General features: G+C 41.8%; 1 protein-coding gene across 2 annotated transcripts in view; it reads left to right on the top strand.

The window, feature by feature from the left end:
* Positions 1–2,280: 2,280 nt before the first annotated feature.
* The window catches only part of TLN2 (talin 2), a 202,163-nt gene continuing 185,783 nt past the window's right edge, over positions 2,281–18,660 (top strand). Inside the window, exon 1 of one of the 2 annotated variants that reach the window (XM_049812946.1) lies at positions 2,281–2,424. The gene's annotated coding sequence lies outside the window, so the exon portion shown is untranslated. Of the gene's footprint in view, positions 2,425–2,685; positions 2,818–18,660 lie in introns of those variants that run through there. The other variant, XM_049812945.1, reaches the window with a different exon arrangement.

Below are 18,660 nucleotides of genomic sequence, written 5' to 3'. Positions count from 1 at the left end.
AAATGCACCTATCTGAATATTTTGGTAAGTTGAAATAATGTAAAGGAACCAGGAAGTTATACTTCTGTTCTCTATATCCACTGTACTGCAGCAAATATATGGGTATTTCTCATTACTGAAATAACAGAAACTGGATCCTCAAATGACAGAGTGACAGAGGACCTCATTTATTATTGTAATAGTAATATCATGGATTGTCACTGTAGAACCCAGGGGCGTGCTCAGGTGTGTTACCCTTGTATTTGGTACGATGCAAACAGGAAAAAAAAAAAAAGGAAAAAAAAAGCTGCTGGTTTGCACCCCAAAGCAAGTCCACTAGCTGGCTACAAAGGGAGGTAGTAAATGTGTCCAGACACACAGACGTATTGGGAGTAGCAAGACACAGAAGTGATACAAGGGAGCTTGGTCTTGACATTGCACTCCATGTTGCGGTAAAATTTTGTTCTTTGGGATTGACATCGTGATAAAGGGATTTCAAAGGAGCAGTTTGGAGGGCAATGCAGTACAGAGGTTTAAATGGCCTTCCTGTGAACTGAGAGGAAACAGGAGAGCACAGAAATGACAAGAGCAATAGAGACCAGAATTGTGGCCTTGCATGTTATTACGTGAGAGAACACATAGGCTAGGAAAAGGTTTAAGAGTGAAGCCTATAAGGCAGAAAAAGCTAATGCAATGAAGTATATCAATGGAGTAGAGGAAGTTTCTTTTGAAGCAGCATCGCAGACAGAAAATAGGATAATACTGCATAAAGAGTAGAATGAAGTGATCACTACGTATTTTGTAAGAAGGGAGTTTAAGTTGTATGCCGAATAGGGAAAGCCATATTGTTGGAAGCTTATTATTGTGAGTAAAAGGCCAGGAAAAAAAAAAAAGCTGCTCTTTATGCAAATGTTATGGCTGTTCACAGGTAACTTACATCTGCAAAACTACGTCTAAACCACAAGAAATACTTCAGTTATCGCTTCTTTTAATAACACACATGATAGTATCTCTTCAGTAACAAATGTGATAACAATAACTCATTGTAAAACAGGTATATTGTCAAGTATTTGCAAGTTATAAAGCAAGCGCTGTGTAGGGTCTATTTTAGTTACAAGGGCAGACACTTCTTGTTCCTTTGCTGAAGCTGGCACAGCTCAGAGTGACTGTTGCAGATGTTAACATTGCGATGCTTTTAATTCTGTACTGTGGGTATATAAGACAAACTGGTTAGTTGTTGTAACTACAGACTGTCTTAAACATGCCCACCAAGAAGTGCGTTGATACAAGTATAACTATGTTGGGCTGTGTCACAGTGCAGTTGTACGCGAGTTCAGTGTCTTAAGATTAATTTGTTGGAGCAAAATTACTCTTGAAATCAAAACCAGCTGTAGAGTGATGCAGCTCTTTAATCTGGTTACAAGTAAAAATATTTACCAATGGCTGTAGTTCAGCTAAATCAGGTTCAATGATTTTAATTGCATGATTTTTAACCATTGCAGTTTTACTGATAGAGGCCCCCGTATATATGAAACTAATTCACATAAGGGACTTAAGTTTCCGTAACTATTTCTTTTCTCACATTATTGGTATGGAAACGATGAACACAACTGTAATGGTAATAGAACAGTTGAGGCGATGCAAGCTGCATAAGGGAAGTCCAGGGTTTCCTTTGCTGCCACAGCAGTCCATTTCGTGCTGGCGTTACCTGCAAATGCTAAACGCAACGAAATCCCAGGGCAGTTTGGACTGCCTTCAAAGCGTACCCGCTGTACCTACGTGTTTTTGTGACTTTGAAATCACCTCTGCCCACGGAGTTTTGTTTGAAGCCTGTGGTCAAGGAGCAGGAGGTGCGCCTACCTGGGTAACGCTGACAGGGCCTGAGGGAGATGAGCGCGTCCCGGGTGTTCGGGAGGGAAAACCGCCCGGCTCAGGGCGCAGGGGGGTGTGTGTGGAGGGGTGTGTGTGGAGGGGTGAACCGAGGTTTGCTCCAAGCGAGCGTACAAGACTTCGGCACTTCGCTGTGGGCCCCCGGGCCGACCGTTAGCCTACGGCGGCGGGGAGCCCGCCGAGCGCAGCGCCGGCGGCGGGAGGCGCGAGGCCGCGCGCGCGCTGCCTCAGGGGCCGGGCGGGCGCCTCGCGCCTCCACAGCAGCCCTTGCGCAGTCAGCAGCAGCGGCGGCGGCGGCAGCAGCGGCGGCGGCCGCCCGGGCGGTAGCCCCCCGCCCCGGGGCTCGCTGTGCCCTACAGCTTTGTTCTCCTTCTCGCGGTAAAAGATGCTGAGCTCCCCCGGCCTTCTTTCTCCGCCTCCTCCCTGAGGAGCCGCCGTGCCGCGTCCCCTCCTCCGCCGTTGACTGCGGTCCTGGACGGGTGGAGGGGGAGCGACGCTACTTCATCGCCTCAGCGAGGGCCGCGACCGGCGGAGGTGCCTCGCCCTCACGCCCAGGTAAGGGGGGCCCTAAGCCCTCGGCCCGGCGAGCCAGCTGAGGCCGGGTTCCCCCTCCCGCCGGCCTCCGGGCGCGGCGGAGGGCTGGGCAAGGCGGGAGCCGCGGGTCGCTCGGGCTGGGCGGGCGGGCGGGCGTCCCGGGCTTCCCGCGCCGTGGGCCGGGCTGTGGCGGAGCGGAGCGGGCCGTGCCGGGCGAAGGGCGGTGGAGCGGTCCCGGAGTGATGACGCGCTTCCTGCCCTCCCCGGCGGGGGTCTGCGCCTGGAGTCCGCAGCGGCGGCAGCTGCGGGCGGCGGCGGAGCAGGCGGGAGCGGGCAGCAGGCGAGCGGGGGGGAAGGAAGCGAGCGAGCAGCGGGGCTTAGGCGCTTTGCAATGCTACAGTAACGCCTTTCCCGGTAGGAGCCCGCGAGGACCCCCTTGTCCTGCCCTGCCGTTGCACGTTGCATGGAGTGCCTTGGTCCGTGCTGAGCCGCCGAGAGGGGGAAGACTCCGCGCAGGGCTGAGCGGCGGGAGCGCGGAGCCGCTCCGTGCCTGCGGCGTTTCAGCTGCCGCTGGGTTTCGCATGTAGTAGGCGGCAGCTGCCGGTCGCCGGTCCGGCGGCGGGCGGCGGCAGGCGGGAGCTGCGCTCCGTCCGGCACAGCCTCGCCCGCGCGTAGCGCTGCCCGCCCAACAAGTTGCCGGTTCCAGGGAGGACAGCGATAGCCCGGTCCAATGCCGTGCGGGGAGCCGGGTTGTCGCGGCCCGGTAGGGCTCCGCCGCCGGGCGGGCTGAGCCCCAGGAAGGGGAAAGCGGCCACGGCTCACCTTCCTTTCGCCAGGAGCCGGGCCGAGGTGGGAGGGAAACCGCGGTCCTTTGGGATTCCTCCCTGAGCCGTATAGGATCGGTATGGGAGGGAGGTGCTGGGGCGGCCGGCTCCTCGCAGCGCGTCTGGAGGAGCTTCGTGTGGCCGGGTCGAGGGGTGGGTTGGCTCGACCGACGGAGCTCTTCGCCGTTGGGCGCTACTGGCGACCGCGATGGAAAAAAAACCAAACAACCAAAACCAAAAAAACCAACCCTTTTCGCAACACGTTGGGGAGCGACGACCTCCCAAGGACGATCGTGCCGCGTGTGTATACGCGTGTACTTATATCCATTTATCTGTGTCTATGTCCGGCTTTTCCCACGAGACCCGTGGGACGGGTCGGGTTGGAAGCGGGTCGCGGGCCGGTCCCGTGGAGCCACCCCGGAGGGCAGGGAAGGACGCGTCCGCCCCTGCGCAGCGCAGATGAGGATGGGTGGGCTGGTGAGCCGCGCCGTTCCGCGGCCTCCCGATTCCCTGGGCCGGCCTGGGAGCGTGCAAGCGGCCAGCGGCTCTGGGCTATCTGCCCCGGTGCAGTAGGACTTCGTGCCCGCGACTGGCTAAAGCACCAAACCTCCCGTGGTGCGAGGTGGCAGTGTGTGCTTGCGGAGGGCCTGTCCACGCTGTGGGCTGGGGTCCCCCTGCATATCCTGGCAGCTCTCTTTCTTTCATGCCCCCCCTAGCAGATGGCTGTGGGATGCAGGGCACAGTCTTGCCTTCAGGTGACTAGAGGGCCCCGACACAGTGCCACTGCTTGGGCACTGCATGGGAACACCTGTCTGGGAACTGGTGGCTCCGCTGTCTTTGTGCTCACCTTCTGTAGTGCTTCTGTTTTGCTGACCAGCCGCTTCAGTTTATTTAGGCTCTACATTTTGTGTGTTAAAATGCTGCTGCAGTGTCTAGTTAGATTGTGGGAATGTTCATTGATTGAAAAACTCTGGCAGATGAAACAATTGCCTGCTTCTCTCCGAATCTTTTAAAAGTTTATTTTGCAGACCTGTATTTTAGGGTCAAGTTTGAGCCATATTAAGTTTCAAACCAGAAAGTCAGTTCTGAGTTTGAAAGTATGTTGTTTAAAGGCATCAGGAGTTCTGCATCATCGAGGAGGGCCCAATAGCTATGGGAAAATGTCCATATGATTAAAAAGCAAAGAAGCAACACGTTTCTGAGATTGCTCTTGCTTATGTAAAACGTCACTTATATGCATATGGCAGTGTGTTGCAAGTGTGAGTGCAAGCTACCAGTGTTAGTTATAAATACCTTACAAATTATACTATATGAAAAGCCTTCATACGTGTTTGAGATAACGGTCAGTCGTTCTTCTAACAGTACAGCTGTTAGCTAAGTTAACTATGAATTAAGTTGACTGAACTACCTTATCTGCTTTAATTTTCAAAACATGAAATTTTAAGGCAGTGCCTTCAGATTGAAGGTTATCACACAGCTAGCAGGGGGAAATATCTCATGCCTCTAGGAAGTGCATTTCATGCGAGTTTCATGATGCCTCATTTAACTCTCAGGTCACTGCAGAACTAAAGGGTTAAGTGGAATTTTTGTCTAGTTTATCTGTTGGTGGCAAAATTATTGAGCCTAAGTAAGATAAGAATACTTCTTGTTTCTGTTGCTCATCTAAGTCTCTGGGCTAACTGTGACAAATCTGGGCAATATTTAAGTTCTGAATCTCAGTATAAGATTTGATAAAGACTATAGCAATTTCATATAGGATACCCATTCGTTTTACCATTCAGACTATAGCAGTTTGCCCTGAATAATTGTCCTGTGTGTTCTTACAGTAACATCTGTTGCATGATATCATGTAATGGAATGTAGTACAGCCCAATTTAAGTTGATTTGAAATGTTGCCATTGCACTGTAGTAGTGCCTGAGAGGGTGAGGGTTTTTTTGGTGTATCTGTGATGGATAGATTGGTTAGGAGTAGATAATGTTAAGAAAAATGAACTTGCATTTGAACTGCAAAGGATTAAGTAATTTTACTCTGAGCCTGGTTTGTTGTACAGTTTTACTTAGACTTCTTTCATCATTTGCCAGCTAATCTAATCACTGAATTCTATTTACATTAGGAAATGCATCTATAGTTATAAATATAACCGATTAGTACAAAACACCACTACAGTAGCTTCAAGGCTTTTATTTTGGAGCGGGAGGAGCGGGCTTGAAATCTGGCTGTGGCATAGCTTGAGCTGCATAATCTTCATGAAAATTTTTGCTGTGAAAACCTCTTACTTGGTATTGTTTCTACAAAGATTTGACTCTGCACAGCAAAGATGTTGTGAAGCATTAATATTTGGATTGTGTCACTTTTATATGCTTACTTATATAATAGATAAATATATTAAATCTGTGTAAATGCAAGGTCTAGGCAGCTTCCAAAAATGCCAGTACTTAATTAGTCACCACAACTAGACAGTAGTACAGACATCCACCTCCATTCCTTCTTGTGGCATCATAGCTGTTGGAATATCAGTGTTGTATGTTCATGAAATGTGAGCAATACCATTTGCTGAAGCATCATTCCATTCCATAATTTTAGCATTAAAGTACCAAAAACACCATTTGAAATAATTCCTAGCTTCTAGTCCTATCTGAACCTCAGAGATTTCAATAAACTGCCAAATGTGTAGGCATCCTGATTTTTTTTTTTTTTTAACATTCAGAGTTTCTTGCCAGGAAGTTCTTCTCCAGATACTGCCTTTGCACCAGGCTGCAATTAGGAAAGAAGTGTGAATGTGTTTACAGACCACTGTATCCAGCTTTCAATCCCACCCCCCCACCCCCCCCCTCCAGCTCTTGAATCTTTAAAAGATTTGGCAAATCTGCTTATGCATGTTTCTGCAGACAATAGAATGCTGATGCAAATTGAGAACAGCAAACAAAATGGTTGGGGTTTGTTGCAAATGTGGGGAGGGAGGCTGTCTTAATAGGCAGTATTTTGCATATTAGGTTTCATTTGTTTACTTTTAGATTTTAGTGTGTCAGTTGGGTCAAATGTTACTGGTATATAGCTGGAAATTGTAGTTTCTGGTAGTCCTGTCTGTTAGTACCTGAAGGGGAATGCAAGTTTTTGCTTCTGGGATTCTGCTTTTGACCACACATGGCTATGAAGAGTATAAATTAAATTGAACTGAGGAACTTTTGGGGGCAGGGGAGATGCAAATGATAAAGCAGAGGTTTTTTTCAGAGTAGCCTGGCTCCCAAGTTCCAGAGGCTACCTTAAGCAGAATAATACAGGCTTTTTTGCAAGTCTGTGGATGAGATCGTTATGATTATGGACACCATGTTGTGTCATAAGGTCCTTTATGCCTTATTTTTATTGTTGTGATTAAACAATCAATTCTTTTTTGAAAAGAATGTCTGGTTGCCTTGAAGGTAGCCCAAGCTACTTAGATGCATAAGTGCTAGGCTGATCCACAGGGTGCTGAAATCCTGGGTTTGATCAATATTTAGAGAATTGTGGCCTTCTATCTCTGCGTGCAGTAAAGCCATACCTTTTGAGTGAGACTGATGTGCTTGGGGATGAGATCGTGGTGAGGAGCCTGTGGTTAGTTTTGATGCCAGACTTGTAACTGTGAGCACTGAATTTTCTAGGTTACTGTCCCTGCTAATGCTGCTGAAAACTCATTTCACAGTAGTGTCAGAGAACCATTTCCCTGGGTGTGTTGTGTGCACACATGCTTATCTTGGAATTGAGTTTGAATTAGCCTGTGTACTTGAAGCAATTGCGATAACATTTTGATATTTTCCACTTCCAGTTGCAAGCTGGGATTCCATCCCCAGAGATCCACCCCCTCAATTCTCAAAGCTCCAGTGCCTTTTTACGCAAGCATCTTCATAAAGCTAGAAAATGCACTAACTGACCTCACAAGGTGAGGTTGACCATACAACAATAAGTTTCGTCTTAAAATATCTTTACAGTACTACAGTGCTGACTTCTTACTTGTAGTCCCTTTACTTGGCAGTGACCAGTTGAATTTTTGCCAAGATGGGTCAGGCTGGCACTTGAAGCTGCCTTCCTTGCATTCTCAGTAGGTAGCTCATCTTTCTGTGTTTGGGTAGCAGGAAGAAAGTGTGAACTGAAGTGAATTGTAAATGAACCTTGTGTCTTTCTATCTGGCAACTTTTGTAAGGTTGAGATTTCTGATTTCCATGAAAAAGTGACTTGTAACCTAGGAATAAGCAGGAGGCTCTCAGTCTTCTAAATCACAGCAAATAACAGTTGAGGTGATAAAGAATCAATGGTACTACATGGGCTGTTTATTTTTTCAAGTCAAATAACAATTTATGTTTGTCAGCTGTGGTAGAGAGATTTGTTGCTATAGTATATCAATGTCTTTAGTGTTGCTGAAGCGTTTGGCGTAGTGGTGTGAGGACCTCGTAAGCAATAGGATTGCCTTCAGAGTTCTGTAATGCTTTTCTTATTACATATTCTTGTTTATTTCCATATAATGATCTCTCTTAGCTTTCTTGGGAGTTGATATCTGTAATATGGTAAATAACCCTTTGTTTCAGCTACTTTCAAGTCTAGCTTACGCTGTGGTTTGTTTACAGTGGTGGTACGTACTAGTGGGAAAGTTGTGTTTGGTCTGGAATGTGAGATTTAAAGTTCGGGTATAGATGACAAATATGTGAGCATAAAACAGTTTCAGAAACTTACTGATAGTAGAAATCAGGTTTGAATTTGTATTATGCCTTAAAGGCATTTATGACAAGTACCTTTTTACCTTTGTTCAATTTAAATGTGCCAAATGCTGTGTAGCAGGAAACAGCATGGTGGCACTTGGCAGCAAGAATGGAAGCGGCAAAGGCAGGTTATGAATGTCTGATGGAAATGATAATCCCTGTTGGCAAAAAGACCTATGGTATTCTAATGGGAGGGATTGTGGCAGGAATGTGGTGGTGGTGTAGGACTGAAGCACATAATGAACAATAAAAATGTCGAAATATTAGGATAAAGTCAAAATTTAGCAATGGGGCTACAAATGAATATCTGAATAAATGAGATCAGGAAGCCGAAATTGAATGCTACAGTTCCTTGTAGCCTGCAAGTTCTGTAATTCTTCCTTATAATTTTTCCTCTTTTGACTAAAAGATTTTTAGATTAATTTTTGTTGCAGTATAAGGAAGCATCTCCTGTTGGCAAGGAGGTATCTGAACTATCTGGGGAAAGGATCAAGTGGGAGCTACGACTGCACAGTAGGCATGCAGGGTGAAGCAGAAGGAACCAGTGGCATGTCTTCTGAGTCAGGGTATCACTAAAGGCACTATTACAGGGAGGAAGAGATAAATGTCCAACTTGAGTTTAAAAAAAATGAAGGCTGTAGGAAATGAGATCACTCTGTTGTGATGTTTAAAGTTGGAAGTGTTATATGCAACAGCTGAGGATGTGCAGACCCCAAGCAAGAACCCAAGATCTTATAGTATATACCAATACTGCAAAATATTTGTTTGTTTTTTAATTTAAAAAAAATCCAGTGGCTGTGTTTGCAGTTGTCAGTAGGGTCCAGATCAGCCTGACTGTATCTGGGTTACCTGTTAGCTGCACTATGATAGTAACGAGGCTTAAAAGCAGCCGAGGAGAAGAGAAGCATAAGTGAATGCACAGAAGACTGAAACCTGTGAAGAAAGGGTAGTTAACTAAACTTTGCCCAGTGAGATGGACGGAATAGACTATGGATTAAGTGCAGAACAGACCCAGACATGGAGAGAGGCGGGGTTGCAGCAGATCTAACGGGCCTTGTTGGAGGCCTTTGGACATGGATATGTAAGGGGTCAGTTCAAATGGGTTCACAGGTGCTGTATGGGTGAGTGACGTTTTGTCCTCTCTCTGTGCTTAGAGAGCCTAGAAGCCAAAGGCCAGGCTAAACGAACTTTTCCCAAGAGTGGGAAGATAGTCTGTTAGTGGTGCTACCTGCATCCATAGCTGCAGGTAGTTGGAGGACATAAAACACTTCAGTCTTTATCCTCTCCTGTTGTACACTGCCTGTTGTTTTGTTCCAAATGGGCACCTCATTCCAGAACATGCAGATACTTACCTCTTGCAGGGAGATGCTTAGCCACTGCTGTGTGGCTGTTCCTGAAGCAAAACGGTCCAATCTTGAAAAATCCCATTGTAGCAGTCACAGCAAACCATCCAACATCAACACAAAGCCTTCTAGTAACATGCAAAATAATTGTTTGAAGCTTGATGATCCTGAGGAAAAGGACAGTTATGTTCAGTAGGTGATCACCTAGTGGCACAGTAGGGGTAGAAAGCCCAAGTATGCAAATTTCTTGGTAGTATTTTTGAGGAGGAAGGAGGAAGTGTCACTTTTGCTATCCTAACAACTTTTTTGCTGCTGCCTGGTTTGCAGCACAGGCCCATCCATCCCAATAGTTGGTGGTTGCCTGAGCTCTAAAGCAAATATTTAATGAGTGAAATTGCTCCATGAGAGGATTTAGGGAAGTGCTATTTGTTCTCAGGTGACTTCTTGAACAGTACTCTTAAAATTCTAGTTCTTTACTTCTTGACTAGTTCTTGATAGCAAAGGCTTTCAGCAGCCGTTTTGTATTAATTGCTGTGATGATCAAGGTGCTAGCCAAATTTTAATCTATTCTGCCTAACAAAAAGCAAGATATATGAAATAAGAAACTATGGAATTCAAGTTTCACAATTCTCTTGTTTTTCTGTAAGGAAGCCCACAAGACAAAGCATTAAAATATTGGAAGGACCTGGGTGGAAAACGTATTCTTAAAGATTTCATGTCAGAACTCTGGCTGACTTTTTGTAAGAACAATCCAACAGAATGGCAGGGCTTTAGTGGCAGAAAAATACTTTTATTGTGGTACAAGTGTGTGGTTAAGGTGAACTACTTATGCAGCAGTTGTTGGAGATTATTTAACACAGATAAACAAGGCCTGCAACTAGTTGGAAGGGTAGATGTGCCCTGAGGAACTAAGCAAATCACTACTGAAAGGCCAGCCCATGAAAGTAACTCAGTAATGACTGGGAATATCTGTGCAGGAAAAATGTGTTCCTACCTAATGCTATTATCATTCCTTTTCAAAGGTAAATTGAAATTTGAAGCATTAAAAATGCCATCTGCGTATGAGGGCAAAACGCCCTGTTACTGTAGGCTGAAAACTAAAAATTAAAACTAAAACACTATGTTCCATGTGGATCTTATTACCATCAGCAATGGCCTTAATTTCTTTGGAATAGTATTACCAGCCTACCAGGTCATTTAAGGCAGTGGTTTCCAAAGACTTTTTTTTCATCTGTCACCCTTGTCAGTAAAGATTTGTGAGCGTGCACCCTCAAAAGACATATATTTATAAATAAATTATACACATACACTGCTGTACTAATATTATGTACATTATAAAACATATGCAAAATAGAAATTAAAAAAGGATGAGATAAACACTATTTTAAAAATTTGTTTTATTTCTTAACAAAAACCCTTTTTGCTCTTGTTTAAAAAAAATCTTGTAGTGAGAGCTATGTGATTGAATATGCTTCACTTTGTTTTTTTTAAATCTTGGTTTAACACTTTGATACAGCTATTCAAAGGTCTGGTTCTAAGTTCAGTTTATTTCAGTAGTTGGTTTTAATGGCTGTCATAGCTGAAAAGGACACCTCAGAAAGATACGTAGATCCAAATGGAAGAAGTGCATTGTTGGTTGTGTTTACTAAATCATGATACTAATTTTCCACTCCCATCCACTAATTATGCAAAAAATTTTCTTGGAATTCATCTATTAAATTTCCATCTTCCCTGATGTCAATCAGTTGTTCTTGCAAACTAATGGGAAGGTGTTGCATTCTTCTATTTTTAACAAATGCATTCAAGCCCCCCGAAACTCTTAGAATATTTTTAAACAGGTTAGGAAATAATGTTTCCAAGTCCTTTACGTATACAGATTTCAGAGGTTTTTATAGGTGACACATCATTTTCAGCAACAAAACCACATAACAATGGAAACATTTCCAAAAATTTGTTTTCAAAACAATCTCTGTAGAGTGAGTTTCTTTTGAAAAGCGGTTACTTTCTTGCTCACTGTTAAAATGTCAACTTCACCTTGAAGGGACACCTTAAGTGTGTTTTGTTTGGTTTTTTAAATATCTGCTAGGTAGCATACTAATGACAGTCACTTTTCACAGAAAAGGTCAGCAAATTTTGAACAGTTGTCTTTGTGGAAAAAAACCTGCATAATGCATCTTTGACAACTCTTTTAACCACTTTGCCACAAGATAACCAGCAACCCTCCGTGTGGGAATATGATTTTCGTGGTCACTCCCCATCTCATTAAAAGGTATTGTAAAGATTCTGCTATTTAAAGTTCTTGTTTTTATAAAATTAACCATATCAGTGACATCCTGTAGCACTTTGTGCACTTCTGGCTCCAACTTTGCTGCAGTAGCTTGCCTATGAATGGTGCAGTGAAAGAATTGTACATGTGGTTCTATCTGTAACGTTTACACTGGAGTCCTTTTTTACTTTTTTTCTTTTAAATTCTGTTCAAAGCTGCCACTCCAGCGATTACACTTGCAAAGTTTTTCCATAAAATGGTGTTTCTATTAAAGAAATAATTTACTGTTGAGAATACTTTGAGTCATCTCCAGTGCATCTTTCCTGTAGTGACTCAAAAAAAAGTAGTTCCCCGTGTATTTCATCACTGAAACTATCTAGCATATACCGTAAGCTGAGACATGTTAGAAACATCTGTAGCTTCAGCCAACAGTATAGCAAACCTCCCACACTCCACAATTTATTCTAATACTTGTTTCTTGAAATCTTTGGCTCTTTTCTATATGTCTTCCAGCAGTATTTGCTGACAAAGGAATGCCAGATTCTTTTCCATGTATTATTTTGGCCATTTTTTACTGCAGCAGGAAGACCAAGTGCTTCCCCAATGGTATGTAGCTTTGTCTCTTTTGCTATTAAGTAAGAAACCTTAAAAGAGGCTTCTGAAGGTTTATCATTAAGTTCAATGGTTTGGTTTTTTTCTTTTCTTTTTAAAGTACTATATTGAGTATCACATGACTTGAAACCAGTGCTGAAGAAATTGTAGAGATTTGTTGTTATGTTCTGGGTGCTTAGTTTTTAAATGTCTTGCTAATTGTGATGGCTTCATACTATCATTAGCTAATATCTCAAGCCACAATGTACACTTAGGGTGAGGTTCATCATTAATGATAAGCAGATGTAAATCCATATTTCAAATAGTCATCTTCATAATTTCAAATTCTTTTGGCCAGCTTTTTGTGAGATCTGATTGGATTATTGATTTTACCTCATAACAAGTCTGACAAGGAGCTTGTACTGGGGGTAGAAGATCAGCTGATGCACATGGATGTTGAAGCAAAAGCAAAATCCGTCATGGCATCTGTGTACCTGACATAACATAACACAACACTTCAATGTCTTCAGGGTCAGAGGTGATTTGAGAAAGATTGCAGCTGTAGAGGACCCTAAACCATTTGTTTATTTCCCTGGTTAGAATTCCTTGTCTTCACTTGCTTCTACCCTGGTTGTATATTCTATTATTATTATAATTCCTTTTCTGTGCTATTGAACTGTCTTTATCTCAACCCATCCCTTGACATGGGGTGAGGGGAGTGAGGGAGCCGCTGTGTGTTGCTTAGTTGCCAACTGGGGTTAAACCATGACAGCATTCTTGTACTTTAAAATATGGTATTCGGTTATGTGACCCAGGTGCATTGTGACAGCATGCAAATTTTTATGAGCATGTCTTTGTGAATTGTGGCCTTAGGTCATGCCAGTTAAACTTTTAGAAATGAACATTCCTAAATGATTTAAGTTTTGTTAGTTTGGTTGGGTTTTTTTCCATCTGGGACTTCTAAGAAGGGACAGCAATTCTTACTCAGTTTGTTTAGCAGGCAACATAATGTAGTTCTCATCCTGCCTGAGGCCACAGTGTCTTCCCTTAAAGATAAATTTCAAGTACCTGCTAAACATCTGCTGTTAGGCACCAGTACTGTCTTGGTACCTACCCAATAAGTGTATCTCCTCATGTACAGCTCAGCTTTCTGTTAGCTGTCATGTGAGTTTTAAGGAATGAAGTACAACTTTAGCCCCTGAGGAAGATGCAAAAGCAAGGTGGGGTTGCAGATAACAGTCCTTTGGGCAAAAACAGAAGATAAAGCAGGGAGTTGCTTTTTGAAAGTTGTTTACAAGGCACTTAAAATGAAAGGAAAAAGAAATGTAGAATGAAGACAGAAAATAATAAAAAGAAAAATGAGAAAAGCATCTTTTTTAAAAACTGTAGTTACAGCTTTGTAAAGGCTGAAGATTTGCAGTTGTGTGGTATTGACTAATTTATTTTTTTTTCCTGGACTACATACTAATTTCAAATTTCTTGTTTAAGGTGTACCTTTCATTATTTAAACCAAAATTGCATTACTACCTGTGAAATAGTCTCTGTACTATCATAATCAGATATAGAAAGCGGCCATCTCTTCGTAGAAACAGACTTTCTAGAACAGTTGTATTTGGTACCAACACTTATTTCTGATGTGTTTAATATAATATTTTTTTTTTCTTCTTGAGTTATGTTGTTCTGTAAAAAGAGTCTCCAATTCAGCTTTCTTTTATTTGGGATGTTTTTCTTTACATTTATTCTATGGGACCTAACTCTCCCATGACATATGAAAAGTGAATCAGGATGCTGGAGACACGTGGAAATGAAATTTATCTTCCTTTTGGGCCTCTAGTGTTTAATAGAAGTCAGTTGTTTTCTTTCTTCAGTCAATCTATAGATGTTTGAAATTACTTGTGCTTGGTGGAAAATGGCCATTTGAAATGTAAGCAATTCAGACTTGAGATATCTCCAAGTAGCTTGGAATTAGAAATGCTTTCTTCTGACATTCAGGTGATATTCAGCGAAGCAATAGGAGAATGCTTCTTTATAAGTAATAAGCTAGTGAAAACCTAGTATTTGTATAAACAAGCTTGCCTAAGGAGTATGACTGTCTTGTTAGTAGCTAGTGGAATGCAGTCTTTTGACAGCGTTGGTTGACAATCATATACCTTGATCAGTGTGAGTGTATCGCTGATCGTTAGCTAGTGAAACAATTGCACATATGATAGAGGAGCTGCAGCAAGTAGGGCAGAGGCTAGCTTTTGCTTCTATTTAATGTTTCTTCTTGTTTAGAGTCATGGAATTCTTGCGTGAAACCAGCTCATTCTCCAGAATGCAGCTGATACAAAACCGGGCCAAACTGAAGTATTTGCAGAAAAAATTTAAAATGGTAAGGCCTGGTGAAGAATGCAAACAAGTTAATCTGGGTTATTGTTAGGCATACTCTGGTTGGATAATGAATGTCTTGGGAACAAAAAAATGAAACTCAAGTGGTATGTGGTATCTTGGTGCAAGTCCCATAGTCCAGAAATTCAAGGGATTGTAACAAGGAATCTGGGTTCAGCAAAAAAGCTTTAGTGTCATGTGGAAGACAGAAGTCCTGACTAGTAGTTAACTAAAGAGTGGATTTAGAGCAGAACTTTGAAGACTGAAAACGTGCATTTCCAGCATCCCCTGTTGCCATTGAAGGCTTGTTGTTTGCTTATTCGAGAAACAAAGTAGGGATCAAACACACCATCAACAAGCATTGACCTCAGAGTTAAGTCTGGTGTCAGGGGACATGGATGGCTCCAGATTGCAGTTTATGTGGTTAGATATGTAGAGGTTATAGGGCTTGTTGCTACATATTCGGATATACCTACTTTGAAAGGCTTTTTTGGCACACAGAAGGGAAAAGCTTGCCATCTCTTTTGCAGTGGAACACATGAATCAGTGTGGTGCTCTAAAGCTACCTATCAAGATCCTTTGTGTAAAGAGAATACCCTTAGGAGGGTTTTGATAATAATAGCTGCTTTGTCAAAGAAGACTTCTCTATTATGCAAAGCTTTAAATTATCTGTCCAATATACAGTGGACAGTGGCTGCTATCTCCACTCAAGGGGGATGAAGACAGAGTGTGCTTAAGGTTCTTTAACCTAGATGTTACACTGCAAATGAATGATACAGTGCTGTATCTTCCTCATGGAATGAATAAACAACTAAAGCACTGGAAACAAGTATTTACTTTAGAAGAGTCTGATTTTTGAGCTGGAAGAAATAATCTGATAGGTTAAACTATTCTGAGAATCTCTGGAAAAGTCTGCAGGGTGCTGCAACTTACAAGTACAATAAACCTTAATTTCAGTTTGTTTCTACTGGTAGCTAGTGGTTTCTAAATGTCTGTTCTTGGCTTGTTTGGGGGCAAGTCTTGCAATAGTTGTTTCCTGCAACTGAACAAAGAAGCAGTGTTAATCTTAAGTATTTGAGAGAAAATAATATACAGGCAAAAGGCAATGCTTACCAGGTAGTGGAGAAAAAGAACTTCTCAGTAATCCAGCTTTGAAATCCTTGAATCAGAAAAAAATCTTGTTTTCCCACATGTGCTCCTTCTCCCATGCACGCTCTGTTGTCCTGCTTTAGCGTCTGCTGCTTAATGATTCCAAATACATAGAAGCTTGTGTTTAGTCACACGTAAAACAAAGTGTAGACAGAAAGAGGTTTGCACACTTCTAGATCTGTATGAAGTGTGTGTTAATGTTGATACCTTCTCACATTGAACCGGATGGTTGCACCTTTTGAGCTGCTGCTTCAAGTTCTTGTCCCACTGAGATACCTATGCTTTGACTGCACTTAGTGGTTTGGGTTTTTTTAAGGTGGTGTTAACAATCATATAACCTTGAAATGCAAAATAGATAGAGCTGCTGTTTAGGTCTCCATGGTGACCATGGGATCCTGAAAATTAAGGAAAATATTTGACTTCCTAGGGCCCTAGGTACATCTAGGCCCTATGGGTTTAGGCTTAAAACTTAGAAAAGTACTTCTTCAGGCAATGTAGAAAACTGTACATACAATATAAAACATTAAACACAGTTTGCAATTGTAAGAGAGGAGGTCTATGGTAGTGTTTAAAGAAAGGTTTTCTGTTGGGTTTTGAGGTTTATAGAGATGAATTAAACTTTATAAATTACTCCAGAAACATTTTATAAGTAGTAGTTTGGGCTGCCTCCGTAAAGTGTCAAAAGAATAACCTTGCTGTATGAACAGTTACTGCAGTTGAAGACGATGTAAGTTATTAATGAGAGGGTGAAGTTCTGCTTTCTGTTGCATATACATGGTATTTTCTAATCTACTGAACACAAGTTTTCAATTGTACACAGAGGCACGAGTCAAAGCCTTTGAAGCACTGTGGAAATCTGTGTATATGAGAGTAATGGCTCTGAGGGAATGTGTGTGTAAAATAAGCATGTATATGATGTGTTGAATCTGTCTAAATGGGCACCAATATAGCTTGTGGCCTTGGCAGTTGACTACTTAAGATATTTCAACCCACATATCAAAATAAATCCACCTAATTAGTGTTGATGATCAGAAGGAACTATATATTAATTTATTGTGAAGAATGGAAGTAATCTAACTTTAAGATTATTTGTTTGACTTCTTAAGGATAAATAGAAAGTCTCAGGAGTACATGGTATTGATTTTGAATGCTTTAACATGGTTATTGTAAGTCAGAGGCAATGACCGGTCTTTGTTCTTAAGCTGCTGAAGTTGTCTAGACATGAATTGAAATCTGGAACTATTTTTGCAGCATTCTCTTACATAGAATGATGATCTATCATACCCTGTATCAATGAATTACTGGTTTGGTTTCTGCATTCTCTCTTAGAGAAAAGTGGGTTTGATAGTTTAAGGCCAAATTCTACTGTCATCTGATACTTCATTCTCTTCACACAGCATGTAGCCAATCTGTGGACTCTGGAACTTCTGGGCATCAGAGCTGAGTAGCCATATGGGCAGGGTTGATGTGGTTATGCATGCTACAATACAAGTCCTCAACTTCAGCCACAAACAGTACAATTTAAGTTGATAGCCTAGGGGGAACAATTTTTTCCTTGCATTGCATATATAGAGTTGGTTGAGTGATCAGGATTTTACCCTTCTCAGAAGCATTACAGGCATGTAATTGCTCTGTCAAAGGAGAAAGCAGAGACCTTGATGTGCAAGGGGGAAGTAACTATGTGTGTCATAGCAAATTGAGTTCCAGAGCCCAAATGTCAGGTTTGGATTTGAAAATTTAATTTGAAATACTGCCTTTCAGGCATATTTTGACCTATGGCTTGAGTTTGAAGCTTTATTAGACTTGCATTCCTCTATCCCTTCTTTCACATCCCATTCTCCAGTAGTATTTCATATACTGACTGAGCATGATGGAAATAACATCTGAATTGCTGTATTCTGATGATACTTGAGAAACTCGGAGAGTAGATTTTGCACATTAGTGTTAATAGTGTTAAAAGTTTTTTTCCTAATTTGCAAAGGTATGCACTTTTTCAGGAAACCTAATATGTTCAAATTGTTGCATTATTAAAAAAAAATAAAATTGGCAGCTTCTGGAGGTGGCCTGTTGGACATCTAGCTGATTGATAGATGCTAGTTATTGCCTAACCTTATTGTTGTAGGGGTTTTGTTTCCTGTACAGGTGATACTCAGAATCCAGTGGTGGTGTTCATAGTAACACTGAACAGGAATTACCCAAAATTATGATAAAATTTAGCAACTTTTTTTTCCTGAAATTATTAGTTAGTGGGATAAAAATTAACAAACAATATAGTGAACAAAGCTATTGTATTTAATACTATGTTTTAGGATAAGAATGTGTGAAGCATGTCCTTTATTATAAGCTTGGATATCCAAGGTACTGGCATAATAATCTGAAAACCACTTCTGAAAACACTCGCGTCAGTACTTTTTTGACAATGCTGTGCAGTGACAAATTCAGTTATTTTTGATAATGAAAGTGCACCTTTTGTCCTTGATGAATGAATTGCCATCTCTTACAGTGAATATCAAAAATAAAACCTAATGTTTTTGAGTTAGGTTACATACCTAATGATATTTTGTCTTGAGATAGCCAGCAATTCAGGAAAGGTTAAAAGTGTTTTATCCATTTGGCCTGGGTATATATTTCTCTTTTTGTACTCAAAGTGATGTAACTGACCCCATCTTGCAGTGACATGTAACTTACAGTTTATTCCAGCTTCCTGAGCATTACTGCCACTTTGGCTGAAGAACTTGTAAGGAGGTTTTTTTGCATCTGGCTTGCTCTCTACTTGTGCCTTGTTTAGGATTTTGTATGTTACAAGTTTGGTTAAAATTAAAATTAAGATGAACTGTTAAGTGTGTACTCTTAAGTTTCTTGCTTGTTTCTAATGGTAGAATAGAGGAAATGGTAAGATCTTGCTAACCTTGACTTGTACCTGGAATGTGAGCAGCCCATTTTTGGTACTCTGTAAATACTAAGTATAGTTAATGTAAAAGTGGAT

Source organism: Accipiter gentilis, chromosome 10 (assembly GCF_929443795.1).
Source record: "Accipiter gentilis chromosome 10, bAccGen1.1, whole genome shotgun sequence".
Taxonomy (NCBI): domain Eukaryota; kingdom Metazoa; phylum Chordata; class Aves; order Accipitriformes; family Accipitridae; genus Astur; species Astur gentilis.
The sequence above is the reverse complement of the archived record's forward strand: the minus strand, read 5'-3'. Positions and strand labels throughout refer to the sequence as shown.